Source organism: Amphibalanus amphitrite, unplaced genomic scaffold, assembly GCF_019059575.1.
Source record: "Amphibalanus amphitrite isolate SeventyFive unplaced genomic scaffold, NRLGWU_Aamphi_draft 000587F_arrow, whole genome shotgun sequence".
Lineage (NCBI taxonomy): Eukaryota > Metazoa > Arthropoda > Thecostraca > Balanomorpha > Balanidae > Amphibalanus > Amphibalanus amphitrite.
Window position 1 is genome coordinate 183,286 of NW_024882081.1, and position 23,784 is coordinate 207,069.

Here is a 23,784-nt window from a genome sequence, read left to right on the forward strand (position 1 = left end):
CTCGACGATACGGATCGACTGATATGCAACATGACCCTTTTCGGTCAGGTCATGACCTTGACCTGAGGTCAAATTTTCAAAATGACCTTTCAAGGTCAACAAATAGTTCATTCGACGCGTCTCGACGAGAGGAACACGATGCTGGCAAAAGTAATGTCATGGCGCTTATGAGTCAAAAGTTATTGACGAAAAAACGTTTTTCGTAAAAACGGCTATTTTTGGAGTTTTTGCCCTCTAGAGGCTAAACCGTTGACCTGAGGTCAAATCTGAGAACATTACTCAGAAAGGTCTGTAAAAGGGCTATCGAATGCGCTTTTCCGCGGCGCTGTAGCTCTATCGGTTCCCGAGATAGCCGTTGGCAGTTTCCAAAATGTTGAAATAGTCAACATTTTACCTTTGGTGACCTCTGGTGACCTGACCTTTGACCTGACCCAAAAAATGACCGAAGTGTTTTCGTCCTTATTTTTGACGCTCTTTCGATTGCCGCTTACCGCGTGTCGCTACGTGGCCCAGGAGCCGAGTTAGACGGGGGGCGTGAAAACGCCCCCCCCCCCCAGCACTCGGCGGAAAGTTCAGGCCACCAGCACGGCGCGGGTTAAAGACATCATCTCTGATCAAAACTAACACGATATTCGTGATCAGCACCCCGGAAAACCCCATAGCAGCCACACTTTGCGACTTTCTAACAGGTCCCGATTTTCCCGATTTTCGGGTCATTGACCTGACCTGGAAGGTCACCCGATGACCTAGGACCTTAAAATTGGATATCATCGGCTTTCTTTCGTGACGGGCAACACGCTCGTTTTTTCCGCGAAGCTCTAGCTCGATCAGGGGCCAAACGCGAGGGGGGGGGTCGTACCTCCCCCTTGTGCCGTCGAAGGACGCAAAATGGCCTGTGCCGGCGAGGGTTAAGGCCGGAACACAGCTTTTCAGCTCGCAAATCGCGTCTCGCTTCTCCCATTGCAATGCATGGCATATTTTCAGCTCCCAACACGCAGGTCGTCTCGCTTTTACGCCGCGAAATCACGCCGGATCCAGCTCGGAAAACGCGAGCGAAACGCGAGCGAAACGCAAGCAAAATCAGTCCGGCGCGAGTTGCAAGCTGAAAAGTTGAATCTGTTTCAACTTTTCAGCTTCTCTGCTCGCGAAATGCAAGCGTAATAGCGTCAGTAACCATGGAAACCAAATAAAGCACCTTGGCTTACGGCAATTTTAACTAAATACCGGCGTGGCCTCCTGCTTCCAGCACATCGGTATTCATTTGATTGACAATTTGATACGTACAACGTATTAAATTGTTTAGTTTTTATATTTCGATGTTTAAAGAAATCTTAACACGTAGGTATCTTAGAGACATGTTAGTGTGGAGAGCAAATAGATATTATAGGATTAAATTGGACTTACTCCACAAGAGAATCGTTTTCGGTCGGAGCTTTCGACATGTATTACACGTCCTTTTCAGCGAAGGTCGGTAATCGGGGCGAAAATAAAACGTTCGGGTCGAATCGAATCGCACAAGATGTCGGTGAGCTGCGCAGGGTTATTTAGGCCGCTTGAATTATAAAATAAGCAAGACTGAAACACGTGACGACAATAAGAGTACACTCAATGAGAAAGTCTACCAAAAAACAAGAACGCATACCACACTAATAAAATCCTAAAAAATATAGAAATCAATACATACTATCTCGGTACAGAAATATAAAACGTTATACATACCTATAAATACCACAAAAGTTAAAAACTACAAAGATGCTAAAGCAGGTGGGGTACAAAAGTGTAAAGAGATCAATATAAAAAACACTATCACACGATATAAATTAGAGTTGCAAAGTTTTCCCAATGGGCTGCTACCGGCACCGCCCCGCCCCACAAACATTTTCTGGGATACCGGCATGCTACCACGCCCCAAGCAAAAAAAACCGCCAAATTACCGGCATACTAAAAAACCTGCATTCTTGATTCTGGCTTACCCCTACATGAGATGCCACATTTTGGCAATTTCAGTAACCGCCCCACCCAACAGCCACCCATTGTCCAACTTTTTACAATTCAATAGCCTCTTAGTGTCCAAAGTTTGAATCATATGCTGATAATTTTTTGTGCAAAATCAAAAATACCGGCATGCTACCGGCAAGACATGCCAGATACCACGAAAAAACCTGCGGTAGTGAAAAATTACCGGCATGCCGGTAGTGCGGTAGGGAAATTTTGCAACTCTAATATAAATGTTTAAAATATTCGTCGTGTTTGCCAGTAGTTTTATAGTGTTTTAAACATTTATATCGTGTGATAGTGTTTTTTATATTGATCTCTTTACAGTTTTGTACCCCACCTGCTTTAGCATCTTTGTAGTTTTTAACTTTTGTGGTATTTATAGATATGTATAACGTTTTATATTTCTGTACCGAGATAGTATGTATTGATTTCTATATTTTTTAGGATTTTATTAGTGTGGTATGCGTTCTTGTTTTTTGGTAGACTTTCTCATTGAGTGTACTCTTAAATGTACGTGACGACAATTGTCGTCACGTGTTTCAGTCTTGCTTATTTTATAATTCAAGCGGCCTAAATAACTCTGCGCAGCTCACCGACATCTTGTGCGATTCGATTCGACCCGAACGTTTTATTTTCGCCCCGATTACCGACCTTCGCTGAAGAGGACATGTAATACATGTCGAAAGCTCCGACCGAAAACGATTCTCTTGTGGAGTAAGTCCAATTTAATCCTATAATACGTAGGTATCTTGTACTGCGGTCAACATAAAATGAGGAATCCGTGGAATTTTTTTTTCTCAAAAATCTCCCCTTCGTAATTTCCTTCAAAATCAGTAAAACATACCTAAATTTGATTTGAAAATGGTAACTCTTACTTCCGTTCGAAAAATTATATGCCTGGCATGTAGAATTCGGGCTGTATAGACAAATTTTGACATTGTGGTCCCATTGCTTAGGATGTTCAGCGTTTCAAAGAGTAATTTCATGTATTTCCGTAAAACCATAACGACTTTGTAGACAAAAGTTTTCAGAGTGGCAATGCGGGGTAATTTTGCCGGTGCTAGTGGAGCAGCTTTGACGGTGCTCTCAGGATCGCTAAGCTGGAACGGCCGACTTGGTAAGCAGTAGCGGCGAAACACCTTCAATTAAGGGGGGGGGCACTGCCCATTCTTTCCATGCAGCACCCATAGGGCTAATGTTAAAATGGCAAAATCAAGGGGGGCACGGTGCCCCGGTGCTCCCCCCCGTTCCCGGTTCCGACACATATGTAATGATAAGGTCGTCGTACCGAGCTGGTTGGGTTTATAGCCGTTGGCGGTGGCATTGCGGCACAGTCTGTCTCCTAGGGGCTCATCAAGACACTGCGCAAAGCAGCACGACGAAGTTGCTAGGGCTCTGCTCAAACCAAATTGATAGTCACATCTCCAGCTAGTAAACACTATTAACAACTCGTTTGCAGACATCGGAGACCTATGAGATGTGAGGATTTGAGACTGAGTGGAGTTATTTCTTTGATTGCTAAGAATTTTTTAATTGAAAATAGTCGATTATTTCCTTACTAGAATAAACGTTCTAGGTGGTTGCCACCCTCCCCTCCCCCCAGGTAGTTTTTCTGCTCTGCACTCAACATTTTTAGAGCTAAAAGCCTGATTTCGTATAGCTGCTCCTCTATCCTTTCCTGATGTCCACTGAAAAATTTTAAGTTCCTGTAGTTTTTTGTTTCGGAGATATGACCTTGTTCTTCAGGTCATGTCATGACCCAAATGACAAATACTTAACCCGCGACCGCCTGGGGGGTCGGATCCGACCCCCTCCGTTTTTCTTGAATAACTCATGAACCGCTTGCGTTATCAACTTGAAACTTGGCATACCTTCTCCCTCATCAATTTGACGTCTCCTGTGCAATGTTTAAGAAAAAAAATCAAATTTTTTGAAATATATCGATTTTAGTAATGTAACTACATGGCGTTTTCGGTCAAAAAGTGGTAAATGTTTAAAAAAATCGCCAAAAATCGAGGTTTTAAGCAAATTGCAAATTAAGGACATGAAATGACACAGCTCAACGAGTTCTTTAAAATGAATATCTCGGATTTTCCATAAAATGCGTCTTTCACCCCTAAAAATTCAAAAAACTATATTTTTTGGAAAACAGCTAATAAAATCCAAAATTTTGAGAATTTCCAAAAAACCGGAATATATGTTATAGACCTCTATTAGAACATTAGATTTCCCAAATTTCAACTTTCTATCTCGATTTTTGACCCCCAAATTGTAAAAAATAGCTTCAACATGCATAGGGCATGGTGACGTCATAAGCATTTTCGCGAATTAGAGGCACTTCTGAACATCGAATGTGAAAACAAATGGCGCCACTAGATTCCTGGGACAAAGCTCGTCTAGAAAATTGCATTTTTATGTCAAAAATAAAAAGTTGAAAAATTGATTTTTTTCTTAGCCCTCGTTTAGTTATGTATGGTACAAACGATTTTTTTTTGCTTTCAATGGACACTTATCACCAGCACAGTGACTTGGGGTCACATATAACCATTACCATCGGATTTGGCGTGAAAAATAAGCCATAAAACATGTGTCGCACGCCCATGTAGCAGAAAGTGAAAACCGTGACCTTTCGTGACCTGACCTGACCTTGACCCGTACTTAGTATGACCCCTATACGCACATGGTACCTTCACTAGGTCTTTGAGGTCATTTGTGGTGAGTTTCGAGCAGCAGCTATCGATTCCGCTGTCCGTAAGCCTAATCATGCAAAACCCCAGAATTTGACCTTTGACCTGACCTTGACCCGAAAGTTGACCTCAATCTTAAAATCTTAAGAGTGCTTTGGGAGGGTCTCGTAGAGACCTTTGGAACGCCGCCTCGCGGGGCTCGATACGACCATTGGTTCTCGAGATTATAGGGGAGGTCGGATCCGACCCCCCCCCCCCCAGGCTGTCGTGGGTACGGAAATAGCCCAGGCGGTGCCGGGTGTTGGCTATGGGTCTTGCGTTGGCGATGGGTCATGTGAGCTTTGACACCTTGATTTTGGCCTGTTTTGCCAGTCTTACCTTCCACCTATCATGGAACATGTTGTTCGACGATGTACAGATGTCAAGGTCAGGGTCAAGGTCAACCTACGTCATTTAAAATCATTGCGATATAGGCAAGCTGAATTTACTTTTCGTGAAGTTTCTTTGACTGTATTTTTGGTAAAACCTTCTCATTTCATGATCTCATTTAATATGGACACATAAACAATCGGTGCATACATCATTAGGTACACACACATACACTCACAGGCATACAAACACATATCATTGACCTTGACCTAACTTGACCTGAAAGGACCTCAGCAGCAAAAACCTGGTCGGATAGTGTGACAAAGAGGTTCTAACTGGCTTGGCACCACAAAACGGCATCGTCATCGGTACCTATATGATGAGCAGCGCACTTGATATCCAACGGTGACCCAAAACAGCAACATTTTTTAGTTTGACCTGACCTGGAAGGTCAATGACTGACCTGAGAAGGTAAAACTGGTTATCATTGGATTTGTCTCTTCCCAAAGAATCTTTTTGTCCCTACCACGAAGCTCTATCTCCAACAGGAACGAAATGGCGCGGGAGGATGCCCCCCCCCCCCTCCATGTGCGTTCTAGGATGGGAAAATGGCATGTGCGGGCGAGGGTTAAGTATATCCTGTGATTTGCATAACGCAAAAGGAGAAACATGTACATAGTTTAGGGGAGAGCGGGGCCAGTTGAACCACTTTTTATATATTGACATGCACAGCGAGATCTAGTAGTCATATCGAAAAATGCACAATGCCATGAAAAAATATGCTCTTTTGGCTTTATTTTAAGATATGTAAAATTATGTTTCAAACATATTTTGATGCCAAACGCATGCTTTTAAAACAGCTCTACGCCCGTTTCAAATGACCCCGATGCGAGGGTCAATTGAACCAGCCCATGGGGTCAATTGCACCTATCCTTAACAATGGGATGTTTTCCTCTTTAAGGCCACTTTCTTAAGGAGATATTTTGTCCAGTTTACTTTTCCAAATGCTACATTCAATAGGTCATTGGAAAGCTAAAAGTGCAAAGTTCCTCATAATAGGTGACATAAAGTACATAGACTATGGTAAAATGGGCGGATGAGAAAAATGAGAAATATGTCAGGCTATAGTGTGCTTTCAAGCAAAAGGCTGGAGAAAAAGGGGTCAAAAATTGAGCTCTATTAAACTACTATTTCAGTTTAAAAGCTCATTTCAAAGGTGGACTATTTCCTTTAATGATTACAGCCCCTTAACAATAACCATTGCAAAGGTCACCGGGGTCCATTGAAACGGCCTGTGGCCCTCTTTCAACTGACCCTCAGAGAAGCGTTTCAATTGACCCCATCCGCTCCCGCCATCTCGCACGCGCCGTAGAGCACATGTCAAACGAGCTGGAGGGACGGCATCATGCTGAATGAAGGGCCAACTAAGGTGTTATTCCGGAGCCAGGAGTTCTTCTTTCAGCAAACAAAGGTATATGAGATATCACAAAATATTCATAAGAACGATTTCTCCCAACCGCCCCTCAAAAACACAAAAACAAGTGTCAAATCAAAATTACCGTCCGTTTGCCGCCCAAACGCCGTTGACAAAGGAAGTGGTCGAGCGCGGATGCGCAGTGGTGTCGGCAACGCCATATGTTGCATACTGTTGAAAATAAAGCCATGTTTCATCTGACCCCGTGTTTCAACTGGCCCCGCTCTCCCCTACTTACGGATGGTAATCGTTGGATTATTAGATTGAATGAATTGCTAGATTAGATTGAACGATAACAGTTGTTAGATTTGCAAGAGCGGTGTTGTATTCGTTTGAAAAACTTCTGAACAACCGATTGTGACCATGATACGTGGCAAACAAATACTGACTAAAATACAAAAATTGACTGAAAAATTATAGTTAAGTTCCAATGTGGCATAATGAACTACCTGTGTGGCATGGCATCAACTGTTTTTAAGGAATTTCCTACAAAAGAAAGTAACTTTTAACCTGTGCTGATTTTAATCAATGATCGAGGAGAAGGTCATTTAAAATATCAAAGCTAAAAAATTTTCATCGAAAGAACGCCGCACAAAAATTTGTCATGAAACAGACGCATTGATATGCTAAGATGTCACGTGCAAAGGTCAAGTGCAATCAATAAATCAACGCGTTTCAGCCGCGATTTGGGAGCGCAGAGCGTTTTCCAAGCGGGACGCGTTTTCGACGCGGGTTGTGAGCTGAATTGCAAATGAAAACACAGCGGACGAGGCGATTTCCGCGCTTGACGCGAGTTCGACGCGATTTGCAAGCGAGTGCTGTGTTCCGGCCTACCCGCGCGGGGCTGGGGTCTCCAGCCGAACGCGCGGGGCTGGGGGGGGGGGGTAAATTTTACCCCCCCCCCTGTTATCTCCCGAACTAATGGTCTGATTTGGAAAATTCAAACGCCAATCGAAAGCTCTCATCACGAACTACTAAAAACATGTACTTAATTTAAAGTTTGAGGTCAAGGTCAAGGTCAGGTCAAGGGTACAAATTGCAAGTTTCTACAGTATCGGCCTTGCACCGTAGTTGCCGAAGAATGGAGTCATGGACTGAGACTGATCGCCCAAAACGTGTTCTTAGGCTACCAAGACAATATTAGTTGCATACAATATCATTCAGAGGTCAAGGTCAAGGTCAGGTCAGGTCAGGTCAGGTCACCAAAAAACAAAATATAGAAAAGGGCATGTGCGACACATGTTTTATGGGTCATTTTACTCATAGAATTCAATAGGCACACTCAATAAGTGATATGGACCACCTCTGGAAGAATTTCAGGTCGAGGTCAGGTCAAGGTCAGGTCAAGTGAGGTCAAATTTTGAAGTTGGTTTTTAAGGCCTAAAAAGGTGTCTATCTGATGCAGTTTTTCACGGCGAATCGAATGGTGCTATTTTTGTTTCCGTACGAGGTCTAGAACTTCCAAAAAAGTCATTTTTCAAAAAATTTGTGTGTCGTGACGTCATAAAATTTTGAATAACTCCCACATTTTTGAACCGATTCTTCTAAAATTTGGTATGTAGGTGCACATAGACCACTTCTCTGACATATATTCCGGTTTTTTCGATAGACTCAAAATTTTGGATTTTATAATGATTTTCCCAAAAAAATCAGTTTTTTGAAAAAATTTAGGCCAAAATCCAAAATTTTCAAAAAATCGAGATAGCCATTTCATAGACAAAGTAAAATTACGTATAACCTTTTTTGTAACGTCTTGATTCCTTTAAAAATGAAGATGTTAGCGGCGTTTGAACTTTTGCCGTTTTTGAGGCGAAAATGGCGAACATGACGTCACTAAAACGTCAATTTCTCAAAAATTTTCCGACGGATTTCGCTCAAATTTTCAGGGAAGGTGTCAAATTGATGTAAGAAAAGGTACTGAAAGTTTGGCGGCGCTGCGCGCCGCCGTTTTTGAGATATCGCAAAAATTCGCGAGGGGGGGTAAAATTTACCCCCCCCCAGCCCCGCGCGGGTTAACCCTCGCCGGCCGAGGGGGGGGGCGGGTGCCGCCCCCCCCCCCATAGGGTTTTTTTCGCGATAGCTCCGAACACGCTGGCGATAGAGAGCTGAAACTTGGCATACCTGACCTTTGATCCAAGCCGCATCTTTTGACACCAACCGCATTTTTGGGTCTGGTCAGGTCACTGACCTATGACGTCATAAGTGAACCTCTGCACGGTCTTCAGATGTCGCAACTTCGCAACGCCCTCACTGCCAGAGGAGATGTCACAGGGAAATGAAACTTGCAGGATCTAGTATCCATTATGAGTCCCACAACTTGTATATCTCGGATTTTTCCTAAAGGTCATATGAGGTCAGGTCATTTTCGTGACCTCACCATTATAAGTCAATGGGGAAAAATGAAAACTGCTATTCTGGCGCCGGGAACGATCTCCAACTATCTCAACAACACAGAATCGTGATTTGATGCACTCCTTGCAAGGTTAGATGCGTCACTTTTGCAATGTTGACCTTGCGTGACGTCATTTATGACGTCATCAAGGTCATATTAGTTTTTCGTCAATAACTCTTGATCAAATTGAGCTAGCGAGTCGGGAAAGCCACCAATGGACTCAGGAAGACCTGCCGAATCGAATGATATGCGACATGACCTCTTTCGACCAACTTCGTGACCTGGGGGTGCTGACCTGACCTTGACCTGAGGTCAACACCCCAAGTTGACCTGACCCGGACAAAAAGTATATCATTCGACGCGCCTGAGCGAGACGAACACGATGCTGCCAAAATCGGCGCTCTGCGGCCGTTTTTTGCGAAGTTATTCACCAAAAACTGAACCGTACCTTGGGGCACTTGACCTGACCTCAGAGTTCACCGGTTGACCTAGGACCTTAAAATCGGGTACCAATCTCTGCGTCTCGTAACGGCGCACACGCTCGTTTTTTCCGCGACGCGCTAGCTCCACCAGGGGCGAAACGGCGAGGGGGGGGTCGTACCCGCCCCCCCCCCCTCGGCCGGCGCGTATGTAGAAAATCAATAGGTCCGGCGAGGGTTAAGGTCGAAATTTATTTTGCTGAGACCTTTCGTCTGGTCACTAACATTTCATTTTCGGTAGCTGCTTCATTTACAGTTTTCGGTAGCTGCTTCATTTACAGAGCAATGCAAAGGAAAGGGAAACACCCCCGGACCTGGGCACTGGATTGGACTAGACTTTCCCTGGGTTGGATTTCCCTGGCTCGGCTAGCCTAGTCCGTACCACATCTGTACGTGGCTTAAAAAAAAATGCACTCCACATTTCAGTTGCATGTATTTCGTTGTAGTTACATATTCACATGATTATATCAGATTAAAAACGCACAACCGCACAGACACTTACGTATCTACAACACATGGGCGAGAAAAGAGATCTCCCACGTGCCGCCAGTACGGCCCAATATGAGCTCGTACGGGCGTTCCCGCGCCGCGGTCAAAGTTGCTATTTGCTCGTCGGCTTCTCCTTCACACTGTGCAGTGTGCACGGTTGGTTATTTGAGCACATGACTTCGATAGCCGGCAGATCCCACTCGTCGTAGCTGACCGTCACCTACAACGCTGCTTGTAGGTGGGCATACGAGAACGTCGCACACAATAGTGGATGGCATCACTGTATATGTAATGCATGACTCCGTCCGACCAACCGGTACAGTCGTTAGAAGATCCAGAAGTTATTTGATATGCTGGGGGGGCATGCTCCCCAATAATGTGCTTCATTTTTGCTTTTTCAAAAATTTATCGGATTGTGATATATGTATTATACCTATTTGTGCTGTTTAAATCAAACTTCTTATAAAAGTTGTTGGTTTTCCTCTCAATGCGAGGAAAAATGCGTAAGTTCGTACCTTTGGGGCGCTGCAGAGGGGGACAAATACTCCAACGTGCCCCTCAAACCATCAGTGGTCACGGCGGTGAGCGCTATTTTGCTTCAAGTTGCATCTAAGTGTTCAGCACCCACCAAGTATTCAGCATCGTATTTGTTTTGTACTCACAAGACCAATTATGGTTTTTTCTTCAGTTCAGGTTCAGGTTCAAGTAGTAGGCTAATGTTGGACTTGCGTTTATTCTATGCCGACATGGAAAATGCTTCGGTTACTGGGTCTTCCTTTATTATGTTTCAGTTGATAGCCCGTTGTCCGTGTGTCTTGTCCTTCTTCAATTAATGTCTCTCCTTCAATGAAAATCCATCGCAGTTCACATTTTGAACGTTTCGAACATATCTCCACTTCACATTAGCTTGCCAGAAACACGCTTCATCGTTCAGTTTGCCAGGATGGAGAGCCAACTTTTCATATGATTTAACATGAGGTTTTAGCAACAATAGATGTTTTTAGAGAAAAAATGAAGTTTGTTATTTGTCAATGAAAGGCTTATGCCGAAAACTCAGGACATGCATTAAGACATAAAGTACAATTAAAGCTAAAAGCAAAACTCGTAAGCTGTTTTACTGCAAGGTAGAGCAAGGGTGAAATTGACAGCACGAAAGCAAACGTCATTCGACTTTTTTACTACGGCACGTGCTTTTATGAAACACAACCCAGGATCTTCCTACTGGTCACCAGTAAAACTGCGCTATAGTAACCTAGTAAATTTGCAACTCTAGGTAAAAGTAATTTTTGCTTTATGAAACAGAATTTTACTGGTCAACAGTAAAATCGTGCTTTTTACTATTACTTTTTACTAGACAAAGCTTTATGAGAAAGGCTACTGGTGGGGGGGGCGGCTATTTTTTGCCCCCCTCCAGACTTTTCGATATATCTCCAGAACCGCTGCGCCGATCGTCACCAAACTTTCAGTACCCTCCCGGACATCAATTTTACACATTGTGACCAAAAATTGTTCCAAAAGCTATGATAGGTTGGCCGGAAATGACGTCAGAGTGACGTCATGTTCTGCCGTTTTCGACAAAAAAAAGGGTTTCGCAGGAAGAGCTGTCAGGCCTATAGCTTTGCAAATACAGAAAAATGTTTGGGACATAAAAGCTGTAGAATTGACAGGGCTACAAAACTGCTATCTCGAATTTTTGAATTTTTTTTTATTTTGACCCCTAAAAATCAAAAAAATAGATTTTTGGGATATAATAGTCAAAAAATCCAAAAAGTTTTTTGAATTTCGCAAAAACCGGAATATATGTGATAGTCCTTACCGCCTTCCATCCACATACCAAATTTTAGATTGATACCTCTTTTTTTTGGCGAAGTTATAGCGAAAAAAACTGTTCAAAATTGATGACGTCAAATTTTCAAACTCAATTTTTAGCAATTCTAGACCTCGTAGTGCAAAACAAAGACCACCATTAGACTCCCCGTGACGAGCTGCATCGAATCGATACCCATTTTATGCAAAAATATCAACTTTGAAATTTGACCTTTTTTGACCTGACCTTGACCTGACCTCCACCAGAAAGTGACCTAAACCGTACCTGATGGTCTTATAACCAACACCATTGGGTTGGAAATGAAAAACTGGCCATAAAACATGCATCGCACAACCTTAGTAAAGTTGGGTTCATGTGGTGACCCTTGGTGACCTTCGGTGACCAGACCTGTGACCTGACCTGGTATGACCAGTGACCTCTAATAGCAACATATGTACTAGACAACTGACGTCTTATCGCTGATTTTCGACTAAATGCGTTTTACTCGGTGTTATAGCGCTTTCCCTAGAAGCCCTGTGAACGGTGAAACATTTTATCTTTGACCTGACCTGTGACGTCATCAGTGACCCCGAGGTCAATAAAATTTGGTTTCCTTCAACAAATTTGACAGGGCTATCGAACGCCGTTTGAATTTTGCGGATCCGTCCAGTACCAGTAGTTTCGGAAATACGAGGGGGGGGGGGCAAAAAATAGCCCCCCCCCACCAGGTCGCGTTATAAACAGACCCCACCAGGGCGCGGGTTAACTTATTGGGATGACTCTATGCTCAAAACACGGATGAAGATTAGCTCTTTGGGTTTTGCTATTATCATATCTTTATCTTGCCTAAAATATAATTTTTTTAGGAAAATGAGTCATGGCAAAGTTAAACTGAAAAAGGGGTGACTTTGCCACTATGCCAAATAATGGTTTTTAACGCTAAAAGATACTTTTCAAAGATTTTTGTTCCATTGTATGTGGAAGGGCAACCATCCTTAATTATTTAATAGGAAAAAATAAGGCAATTCGAGTTTTTTTCCTCTTAACCCGCGCGGGGCTGGGGGGTAAATTTTACCCCCCCCTCGCGAATTTTTGCAATATCTCAAAAACGGCGGCGCGCAGCGCCGCCAAACTTTCAGTACCTTTTTTACATCAATTAGACACGTTCCCTGCAAATTTGAGCGAAATCCGTCGGAAAATTTTTGAGAAATTGACGTTTTAGTGACGTCATGTTCGCCATTTTCGCCTAAAAAACGGCAAAAGTTCAAACGCCGCTAACATCTTCATTTTTAAAGGAATCAAGACGTAACGAAAAAAGGATATACGTAATTTTACTTTGTCTATCAAATGGCTATCTCGGTTTTTTGAAAATTTTGGATTTTGACCGATTTTTTTTTAACTGACTTTTTTGGGAAAATGGCTATAAAATCCAAAATTTTGAGTGTATCGAAAAAAACCGGAATATATGTCAGAGAAGTGGTCTATGTGCACATACACACCAAGTTTTAGAAGAATCGGTTCAAAAATGTGGGAGTTATTCAAGATTTTATGACGTCACGACACACAACAATTTTGAAAAATGAATTTTTTGGAAATTCTAGACCTCGTACGGAAACAAAAGTAGCACCATTTGATTCGCCGTGAAAAACTGCATCAGATAGACACCTTTTTAGACCTTAACAACCAACTTCAAAATTTGACCTCACTTGACCTGACCTTGACCTGACCTCGACCTGAAATTCATCCAGAGGTGGTCCATATCACTTATTGAGTGTGCCTATTGAATTCTATGAGTAAAATGACCCATAAAACATGTGTCGCACATGCCCTTTTCTATATTTGGTTTTTGGTGACCTGACCTGACCTGACCTTGACCTTGACCTCTGAATGATATTGTATGCAACGAATATTGTCTTGGTAGCCTAAGAACACGTTTTGGGCGATTCAGTCTCAGTCCATGACTCCATTCTTCGGCAACTACGGTGCAAGGCCGATACTGTACGAACTTGCAATTTGTACCCTTGACCTGACCTTGACCTTGACCTCAAACTTAAACTTAAGTACATGTTTTTAGTTGTTCGTGATGAGATCTTTCGATTGGCGTTTGAATTTTCCAAATCGGACCATTAGTTCGGGAGATAACAGGGGGGGGGGGTAAAATTTACCTCCCCCCCCAGCCCCGCGCGTTCGGCTGGAGACCCCAGCCCCGCGCGGGTTAAGTTAAGCAGTTGCAGCTTGTGACTACGCTAGTAGAATTTCAAACTGTATATTTTTTCAACACATATTTTTATTCAAATATGCTTTTTTCAATGTTTTGATGACAATTAGCGTCTGATGACTTGATGAACATTGAACGGATCAACGATTGCTTCTTTCTAAGCTGGAACCTACTCAAAGCAACCATAGTTCTAATTTGACCAAAACTGCACCAAATGTGCACCAAATGTGCACCAAATGTGTACCAGAAAAGAGAGAGAGAGAGAGAGAGAGAGAGAGAGAGAGAGAGAGAGAGAGAGAGAGAGAGAGAGAGAGAGAGAGAGAGAGAGAGAGAGAGAGAGAGAGAGAGAGAAAGGGAGAGGGAGAGAGGGAGAGAGGGAGAGAGGGAGAGAGCGAGAGAGGAGAGAGAGAGAGAGAGAGAGAGAGAGAGAGAGGAGAGAGAGAGAGAGAGAGAGAGAGAGAGAGAGAGAGGAGAGAGAGAGAGAGAGAGAGAGAGAGAGAGAGAGAGAGAGAGAGAGAGAGAGAGAGAGAGAGAGAGAGAGAGAGAGAGAGAGAGAGAGAGAGAGAGAGAGAGAGAGAGAGAGAGAGAGAGAGAGAGAGAGAGAGAGAGAATAATGTTTTTTAAATTCACTGAGTCTTAACATTGTATTATACCTTTGCATTTAAACGTTAATGGCGCCACAAAAAATACACGATTAAAAAAGAATAATTCTTATTGATTAAGTGTGTGAATACAAAACATGTTATGTTGTATAGAACCGAATTCACTTCTTTAGTCACAAATAATGCAGTCACAATGTGGGAGGCTGCTGAGGACAGAGCAAATATGTGGTATGTCTTTGTACCGTGTCCCCGTCAGTCAAGCTAATTGGTTTCCCCGCTGCCAGAAGGGACACTAGACATTTAAGATAATTTGCTTTTCTGTTTTGCCGAGATCTCTGACGAGCGTACTTACGACTTCGTAGTCAGCACCAAGCCGTTCTCTCTTGTAATGGATGGGAGGTCGCCGAGGAACATAATAACGCATGTAAAAATCGCAAAATCTGATCCTATAAACCTAAGTGCGACCACCAAATTCGGATCAAATGAACGCCATCAGTACTCATGAGGACATGTTGGCTTTCAGTGCGAGCAAATGTTTCTTCCTTTCTGTCAGGTAAGAAGCAGCTGCGTCTCTGATCAGAAGCGGGATCAATCACCTTCAGCCAGAATACTTTTGAAAGGCTTGATTTGAGGTGCCTGGAGCGATCAATAGCTCAGAGATAAGACAGCGTTTTTACTGCGAAAGTTAACCCCCTGATATCCAAGTTTTAACCAGAAGCTACCATAAGAGTACAAGAGTCTCGAGACATTATCACCAGTAAGACATTGCCTTTTGGGATGATATATGCATGCAAGCGAGCGCTATATGTATGTAGTGTGAGCCGTGCACATTCGGAAGTGCAAAGGGATACACCCAACTGTCTTGCCCAATGCACCCTACTAACCGGTCACCAGCGGTATATCAAGTGCTCAATGACAATTTCACGAGCAAGCAGATCTACCGTCCGAGAATATACTCTCGGCCAAAGTATACTCTCTGGTAGATGCCGACGAGAGTTTAGGTACTCTCGCCCAAGATTTCTCTCGCCGGCATCTACCAGCTATAGTTGGTAGTTATAGTTGCCGGCGGCCGTTTCCACTTCTTATAATGCTAAATGCACGTGGTCCTACAGGTAAATCTACTGTGGTCCAAAATTATGAACAATAGCCGTTTTCACGACGGCCATCTGGTACACATTTGGTGCACATCTGGTGCAGGTTAGGTGCAGATTTGGTCAAATTAGGTTCAGTGTGTCTCTTAGTAGCTATCAGCTAGGGTTGCACTAATTGCTTATATGCCTGCTTTGTCATATTATCAGAGAGCATCATCGACTAAAACAATGAAATAAATTCATAAAGGCCGTTTTCACGACGGAATAGCAGGCATCTATTTGCTACCTGTTTGATCCTTTGGTTCCTCAGGAATTTTAGTAGTTCTTTTTAGTAGCTTTCCCAGCTTTCGAATGAATAGTGCGTTAGTTTGCTATTTTTCTATTAAATATCACATCGATTTACTTTATCTAAGGATTTATCACTAATATCAACATAAAGCGTAAGCACAATTATAAAATTATGAAATTGTTAAATAATAGTACAATAGTTGAAAAAAGATACTGAGTTGCCACGCTACAAAGAATATATTCATTTATGGCGCACGACAGACATTTAGAAAGCATCGCCCTATTGCACGCTGTTAGCCGCTTCCATTGGGTTTTGCAGGCCGACGTCATTGGTTGTTACACGTATGATGTCACGCGACTTGTGGCCTATCACGGCTCTTTAATGATCTCCACTAAATGAATGCAACAATGGCCTTTTAAGTTGATCTCTGTGGCCATCTGTCTATGGAGCGACCAATATGAAAGTTGGGTGAATTTACCGGGGTTACATGACTATGAGCAAGCAAATGTGTATCAGGAATGGATTTATGTGGAGAATTCCGCTGGACCATGAGTGCTCGAGCGCTCCCAATTCCACGCCGGTTTGGCTTTGGAGCCGAGACAGACGATGCGGGCCAAGGTCACCGCTGGGGTAACGGTGGATTGGCTGCGCCCGAGCACCCGTAACGCGGCGCAATTCTCCATCTATGGATTTTCCTATTCGCTCAGTATTGTGATAGGCGTTCGTAATAGCATTTACTCGGAATTAGATACCTGAAGGTAATTATCCGCCGTAGTTATTTTTGTTTCATTGTTTGCGTATTTTCTTATATGAAATGTAATTAAAAAGTTTGCCATATTTTAATCACCATTAAAACATAACTGAATAGGTATAAAAGAGAACTCGATATATACTTTCCTTGTTTTTAAGAATTCCGGAATTAGATACCCGAGGGAGCAAAGAGGGAGCAAGTTGCCACGCTGATTTGATACCTCATAGTCGAAAGGTGGGCTACTAGAACCGAAAATTGCTGTGTTTGTAAATAAATAAGTGATTTGAGGGCACATAATGCCCGGATTTAAACTTCTAAAATTATTTTGAACATGAAATATTTCAGTTGGAGGGATGTTAAGGCCTCAAAGGGTAGGTACTTTTCAGGTATCAAATAGGTTCCTCTGCGAAAGTTCCGTCGTGAAAACGGCTAAAATGAAGATATTTGCGGTTAAAGAGATTAGGTGCAGAGTTGGTCAAATTAGGTGCATTCGCCGGATAGCCCGTCGTGAAAACGGCTAATATCTCAGCACTGGAAGATCCAAGGGTGGGGAGCATTTTGGGCAAATACCCCGTTGCAGCGTCCGAAACCGACGAAAATTTGTCGTTTTCTACTAAATAATAATAAATATAAAGAGTAAACTAAACAACTGAAAACTGCACAGCAGTGCATAAGGAATCGAAAGCCGACGAGTTTTGAAATTTGGGGGGATATACCCCCCTGCAGCGTCCGAGACCGCCTTTCTGGATTTGCCTATATATCTCGTGTTATGAGATCATACATTTTTGCCTGTGTATCCTTAGGTTGTACTTCGAGACACGCCATTGTGCACTTTAAAGCAAAATAACCGGAATTCTGGGTACTGTTTTGTAAAGCAAACGACTGGCTGGCGTATTTATCGCCGAGGTAATCCGCACCCATTAAAGCATAAATGTGGCTCCTAGCGACGAGGAGCTTGTTTTCGCACCTTATCGTAATTTTTATGCCTCATGATTCCCAGCTATGTAAAAAGGAAAAAACAGAACTTGCAATCATGAATACAGTTTAATTTACTGTCCCCCATTCGCATGTCACATGAAAAGCAATTACCATATCGTTTTGATAAGTATGGTAAAATCTACAATCGCATGATCACATGATTGCTGGCTAACCAGCCAAAGAAACACAGGAACAACGCGATATGATTATTGCTTACTCCCGATGCTCTGATTCTTTCCATTGCTCCGATTGGGTGTTCTAAAAGCTGCCATTACCATGGTTTTTGTATAAAGGCTCTAGTTAGGCGGCGAACGTATGAAGGTAAATCGGCACAGTGTGCCTAATCCCCAGCTGACCGAAGCGTGCCCTGTTTCAGACGCCTGCACAGTGGACACGTTAAGCTGCTCCGGCACGGCCTGCAGCCGGCAGCCATCCTGCAAACTCAGTCCAAAGTGCGTCGGCGAGTGCGGTGAGTACCTACTCGCCCGCGTGGATAAGATAACGTGGGACGGATATGGATCTAATTACCTCGGGAGGTAGATTGTTTGATATGCTATTTTATTGCAATCACTTTTCCATCTGTGTCCTTTCATTAAAACCCGCGCCCCGTAGGGCTATCGGCGGACCCTACCACCCGTAGGGGGCGGGGAGGAGGGCATTTCGTCCCCCTCTAAGATCTCGGAAATTTACCGGCCGATTTTCAAAATTCAAACAGCGTTCGATAGCCCCACCGGGGAACTACTTTGTGAGCCAGTTTCATTGACTTAGGTAAAACCGATGACGTCACAGGTCAGGTCAAACGTCGGATTTTCACCGTTCACAGGCATTTCAAGAACTGTAATGTAAAGTATCCATGACAGTTGGATAACGACAACTCAATAAACTCAAGATTACCAAACGATTTTTATTTTCAAATTACTTTTAAATACACCTTTAAAAATATCGTGTGCATTTAAAAGTAACTTATAAATAAATATCGTTTGGTAATCTTGAGTTTCTTGAGTTGTCGTTATTTCAAGAACTGTTGTGTAAATTGAGTAAATTGGCAAGTTATTGAAAACCATCGATGGAATATTGTTCGTTAAACACATACTTTGCTATCTGAGGTCACTGATACCAGGTCAGGTCACAGAGGTTAGGTCACTGGGGGTCACAATATGAATGTGTCGTGTGATACATGTTTTATGGTCCATTTTACATGACAAATGCGATTATGTGGGTCAGGCAGCCTTTGGGGCCAGCTTAGGTTACGTTTTGGTGAAGGTCAGGTCAAGGTCAGGTCAAATTAGGTCAAATTTCAAAGTTGACATTTTTGCATAAATTTGACTTGACCTACTTAACCCGGCAGTTGCTGGGGTATTTCGCCACACACCGTTTGCTGGGGGGGGGGGGGGGTGTTAAACGCCCCCAGCCGATAACTCGAGAACCAATAGGCGCAGCGAAACGCACGAGGCGGCAAACGAAACAACGCGACGAGACGCTTCAGATGAGTACTTTAAAGTTGAATTTTGAGGTCACAGGTCAAGTCAAGGTCAGGTCAAACACCTGAAATCGGGCTTTCAGTAGCATGGACTTCAGGACTTCGCAATGGGCGCCTATCGTCATACACTCTGTCAAAACGGTGCACAATCCATCATATAAGGCCTACAAGAGTGTCAGCTCCATGCAGAGGTCAGTCAAGCATAGGTCAGGGTCAAGGTCAGGTCAACCGGGCAGGCACACATCCCCGAAAATAAAAACTGATATTCGCAGCCTGTGACACATGTTTTATGGGTAATTTGGGGCGTAGAGCACGATGGTGACATTCATTTTATCATATGTGTGCGTGTTTGGCTAAAAAAATTCAATTTAAGAAATGCATGTATCATGGTCGTGAAGTAGTCACGAGAAATTGCCAACATTCAGTTCAAGATTTTTGAAAATGTGGAACGATAATCAATAATCGAAGATAGCCATCTGATTGTTCATGGTATTGGCAGTCTAATGGTGTTTACGGCATGTCTGTATGTCTATTCTGTGATTTTATATGATTTTTTGAACATTTGCCGTTTTTGGTCGAAAACTCAGAAATCATGACGTCACTAAAACCTCGATATCTCAAAAATTTTCCGACCGATTATTTTGAAACTTTGTCACAATAAACTTCAATCAATTTCCTACAGGTACCCAAAATTTGGCGCGCCTGCGGCGCGCCGTTTTTATGCTATGGCCCGGCGAAAAAAGTGGGGGCGTTTAACGCCCCCCCAGCAACTCGCGGGTTAACCCTCGCACGAGGCCATTTCTCATAACACGAACGACCAGGGGGGGGGGGGGGTTGTTACGACCCCCCCTGGCGTTTCGAAACGGAAGGTCGTAGAGCTTAGCGGAAAAAACCAACGGATTGCTCTCAACGAGATCTCGCGATTGGTGGTGTATTTTTTGGTCCTAGGTCAACATTTGACCTACTTATGACCAGTCAAAGGTCAAATTTTCCGAAAAAATCAAACTTTTTCAACTTTCCGCGGCGATTGCGGCAAAACGGTGGGAGATATCGACTTAAAACCTTCACTATCGTGTTCCTTGATCAATTCTCTATCGTTTGGTATGTATTTCGTTTCCCTAGCTCTAAAAATGGCGCGTTGGGAGCGCCGGAAGTCGGCAAGGTCACAGTCGGCGGCAGAAATTCGAAAAATCAAAATTTAAATTTTTGAAATTTGATTGTATTTTTGGATTTGGGAGGTCCATTTGCTCCCTATAGAAGCTAATATTGCTGCATATTCCCATTAAGGTGACAAGAATTAGCAAAATAGTGGTTCGGGCGCTTTTCAAAAATAGTACCGGACGCTGTTCCTCTTGTGACGTCATAGCTCCGTGACCTGACCTGACCCGGTCAATTTTCTTGCACCACACGATAGCCAATGCTTGCCCCAACATGCATGGGAAGTTTCATCATGATCCATCAAACAATGTGGGTATCACCGGCAGAAAACCTAGGGATTCGGCGCACACGTTTGGTAACTGTCGGCCGGAGGCTGTACCTCTTATGACGTCATAACTCCGTGACCTGACATGACCCGATTAATTTTTTTCGGCAAAAGATGCGCAAAGGTTGCCCCAGAGGGTATTGAAAATTTCAGCCCGCTACGACAAGCCGTTTAGCGTGCAATTCGAAAAAACCTCAGGGGGGGGGGGTTGATACAACCCCCCCCCCCCTAGGCGTTCTAGGGTTAAGATACACAATTATATTATTTCTTACTTTTCTATCCTCGTTTTCAGGCATTTTCGTGTCACGAGCAGCGTGCTCTTTATCAAATTTATAGCTCATTCAACAGCTGAACGGCTGGAGCGGGCGACTGAGTCCTGCTGTAGGTCTTTTACGGCATACCCGGTATGAAGTTGAATGCGGGGGATAATCAAAATTTTTATGTGGTTCATGCAGGTTCTGGAAATAATGCGTTGCAAAAATCGGTCAATGACGCAAAACGCTGTCGGTGAGACGAATATTTATTTTCCATGCCTGAATGTTGCAGCTATGTAATTATACACGAAGAGCGCTGCAAATCATTTGGCAGAGTTAAAAATGTGCCTTGTACCAGTTCACTACATGTGTTCGCGCGAATCGTGTGATGTGCCTCTATGCCAGCGATTTTAGGCAAGGGTAGAAGTAATATTCTTGGTACTGTGTCTGAGAAAAGCCGGTGAGCCGACAAATTGAAAATTCCCGACATTCGCGGAATGGTTGAGCGACCGCAGCTCATTGCATTGATATTAGGCCGGTAAGTATCAGAGAGTTTTATTATTTACCTTGGTGTAGTGACTGTATGCAAAACATTAGGCATAGAAGGCATCAAACATCAATAGAGCCAGACAGGTTTTAAGCTGCTAACAATAAATTAGCAGCAGCAACTCTTGGGACCTGGATCACAACTCACATCAGAACATCCTTTAGGGCTCTGATATGCCACAGTATTTAGTTATCTTATTAGAGGAACACTTACGAGTATATGTCCATTAGTGATTTGTTCCTTGGGCATAGGTGGCGGAAGGGGGGGGGGGCACCGGGGCACTGTGCCCCCTTGATTTTGGCATTTTAACATTAGCCCTATGGGCGTTGCATGGAAAGAATGGGACCAAAAGTCGGCAGTGCCCCCTCCCCCTTAATTGAAGGTGTTTCGCCGCTACTGTCATTGGGGTCGAAAATCGATTTTTTTCTGACGAAAACTGATTAACCAGGGGCGCAGTCAAGAAGGTGAATAGCTCAGGGCTCCAAGCGCTCCCTTTTAAGATAGCTCATCATCCCAGGTGCCCATGCTCGGTGTCTCTTCTCCGTTGACCCCGCTCACGGTGCCCTGTTTTGCCCTGTTCCAGTGCCCAGTGTCCTGCACTGATTTTCTGGACCAGCGTCCGACGTCCGTGCCTCTCCCGATGCCCAGACAGCAGTCACGGCTACTCAGCCTTCTGATATGTTTTACGCTTATGATTTAAAATAACTAGGCTGTCGTCTGTCCCTATATAGAGTGTAATTATGCCCGTAATGCTTTATTTTACAATTTTTTCCTTAGCTTGTATTTCAAAGTATTTCGAAGTCAGAGTCGCCTCATTTTTGTCAGTACGGATGCAGATCCAGCCCCATGGATGCTATTCCTTCTAAACTTATCAGGATCACCTCTGCACAGGCTGCGTGTTGTAAGATCCACACATTCATCCTGAAAAATCCTGACCATTACATTTTTTACGGATCCTATAACGAAATCTAACAAGCATTCTCCCCGAATCTATGGGACCATTACCTCCTAACCTGCCGCCTTGTCGCGACTGCAGTGAGATTCTCTGGCATCGCAGATTCAACACTTGGATTCATGCATAATGCACATGTTTATTGTTTAAACTTTGCATATCATATGCATTGTCATGCTCTCTGTTGTACGAATAGAGTGCTGCAAGCTTAACCCGCGCACCGACGGGGGTCTGCGCCAACTTCGCACCGACGGGGGGGGGGCGGATGACCGCCCCCCCTGAGATCTCGAGAACGAAGCAAGATAGCGACAAGCGGTAAACGGCATCGGATACGCACGGTCAAGATCTACAATTTTTACTAAGGTCATTTTCAGGTCAGGTCAAAGATGACGTCACAGGGGTCGAAAAAGTCAAAATGGCGGCGCTAGATATGGAGTTTTTCTCGAATAACTTTCGAATTAGTCAAGATAGGAACAAACTAAGGGCATCATCGTGATCCTCTCGTCAATCCGCATCGAATGATATATATGTTGACCTCGAAAGGTCAAGGTCAAAGGTTGACCTCAGGTCACGTGACCTCGAGGTCATCATGTATATCATTCGATGCGTCTTGACGAGCTGAACACAATGAGACCATCCACGCGTCTGTATCTTGTTCCTGTACGGAGTTATTGGCCAAAAACCTTTGGTGACCTTTGATGACGTCACATGACCTCACAGCTGCCCAACAGCAAAACAGACCTCAAGGTACTGAAGGTTGATCGTATATGAAGTCATGTATGGTATATGGGGGCCATTCCGACCCGTTTTAGTGGTAAAAACAGGGAGTTCATTTTTCCCCCATTGACTTATAATGGGGAGGTCGCGAAATTGACCTGACCTTAGGTCACCGATATCAAAATTCCGAGATATACAAATTGTAGCTACTAATGACCTAATAATATCCTGCGACTTTCAAAGGCCTCCGACATCTACTGTAGCTCTGGCACGGTGACAAAGTTGCAAAAAAGTGACTTGAGGTTGGGTCATTCAAAGTGACCTTGTGACCTGACCTTGAAAGGTAGGAGGTTCAAACTTGCACACCATGTGTAAAATTGATGAGGTTATAGTCATACCAAATTTCGCGGCGCTACGCGCCGCGGTTTTCCCGCTATTCGCGAAAAACCTCAGGGGGGGGGGGCGGATATCCGCCCCCCCCCCTCCGTCGGTGCGCGGGTTAACCCGCGCCCCGTAGGGCTACCGGCGGACCCTACCACCCGTAGGGGGGGGGGGCCGTTTCGGCCCCCCCCCTAAGATCTCGGAAAGTTACCGGCCGATTTTCAAAATTCAAACGGTGTTCGATAGCCCCACCCGGGAACTACCTTGTGACCAAATTTCATTGACCTAGGTCAAACCGATGACGTCACAGGTCAGGTCAAAGGTCAGATTTTCACCGTTCACAGGC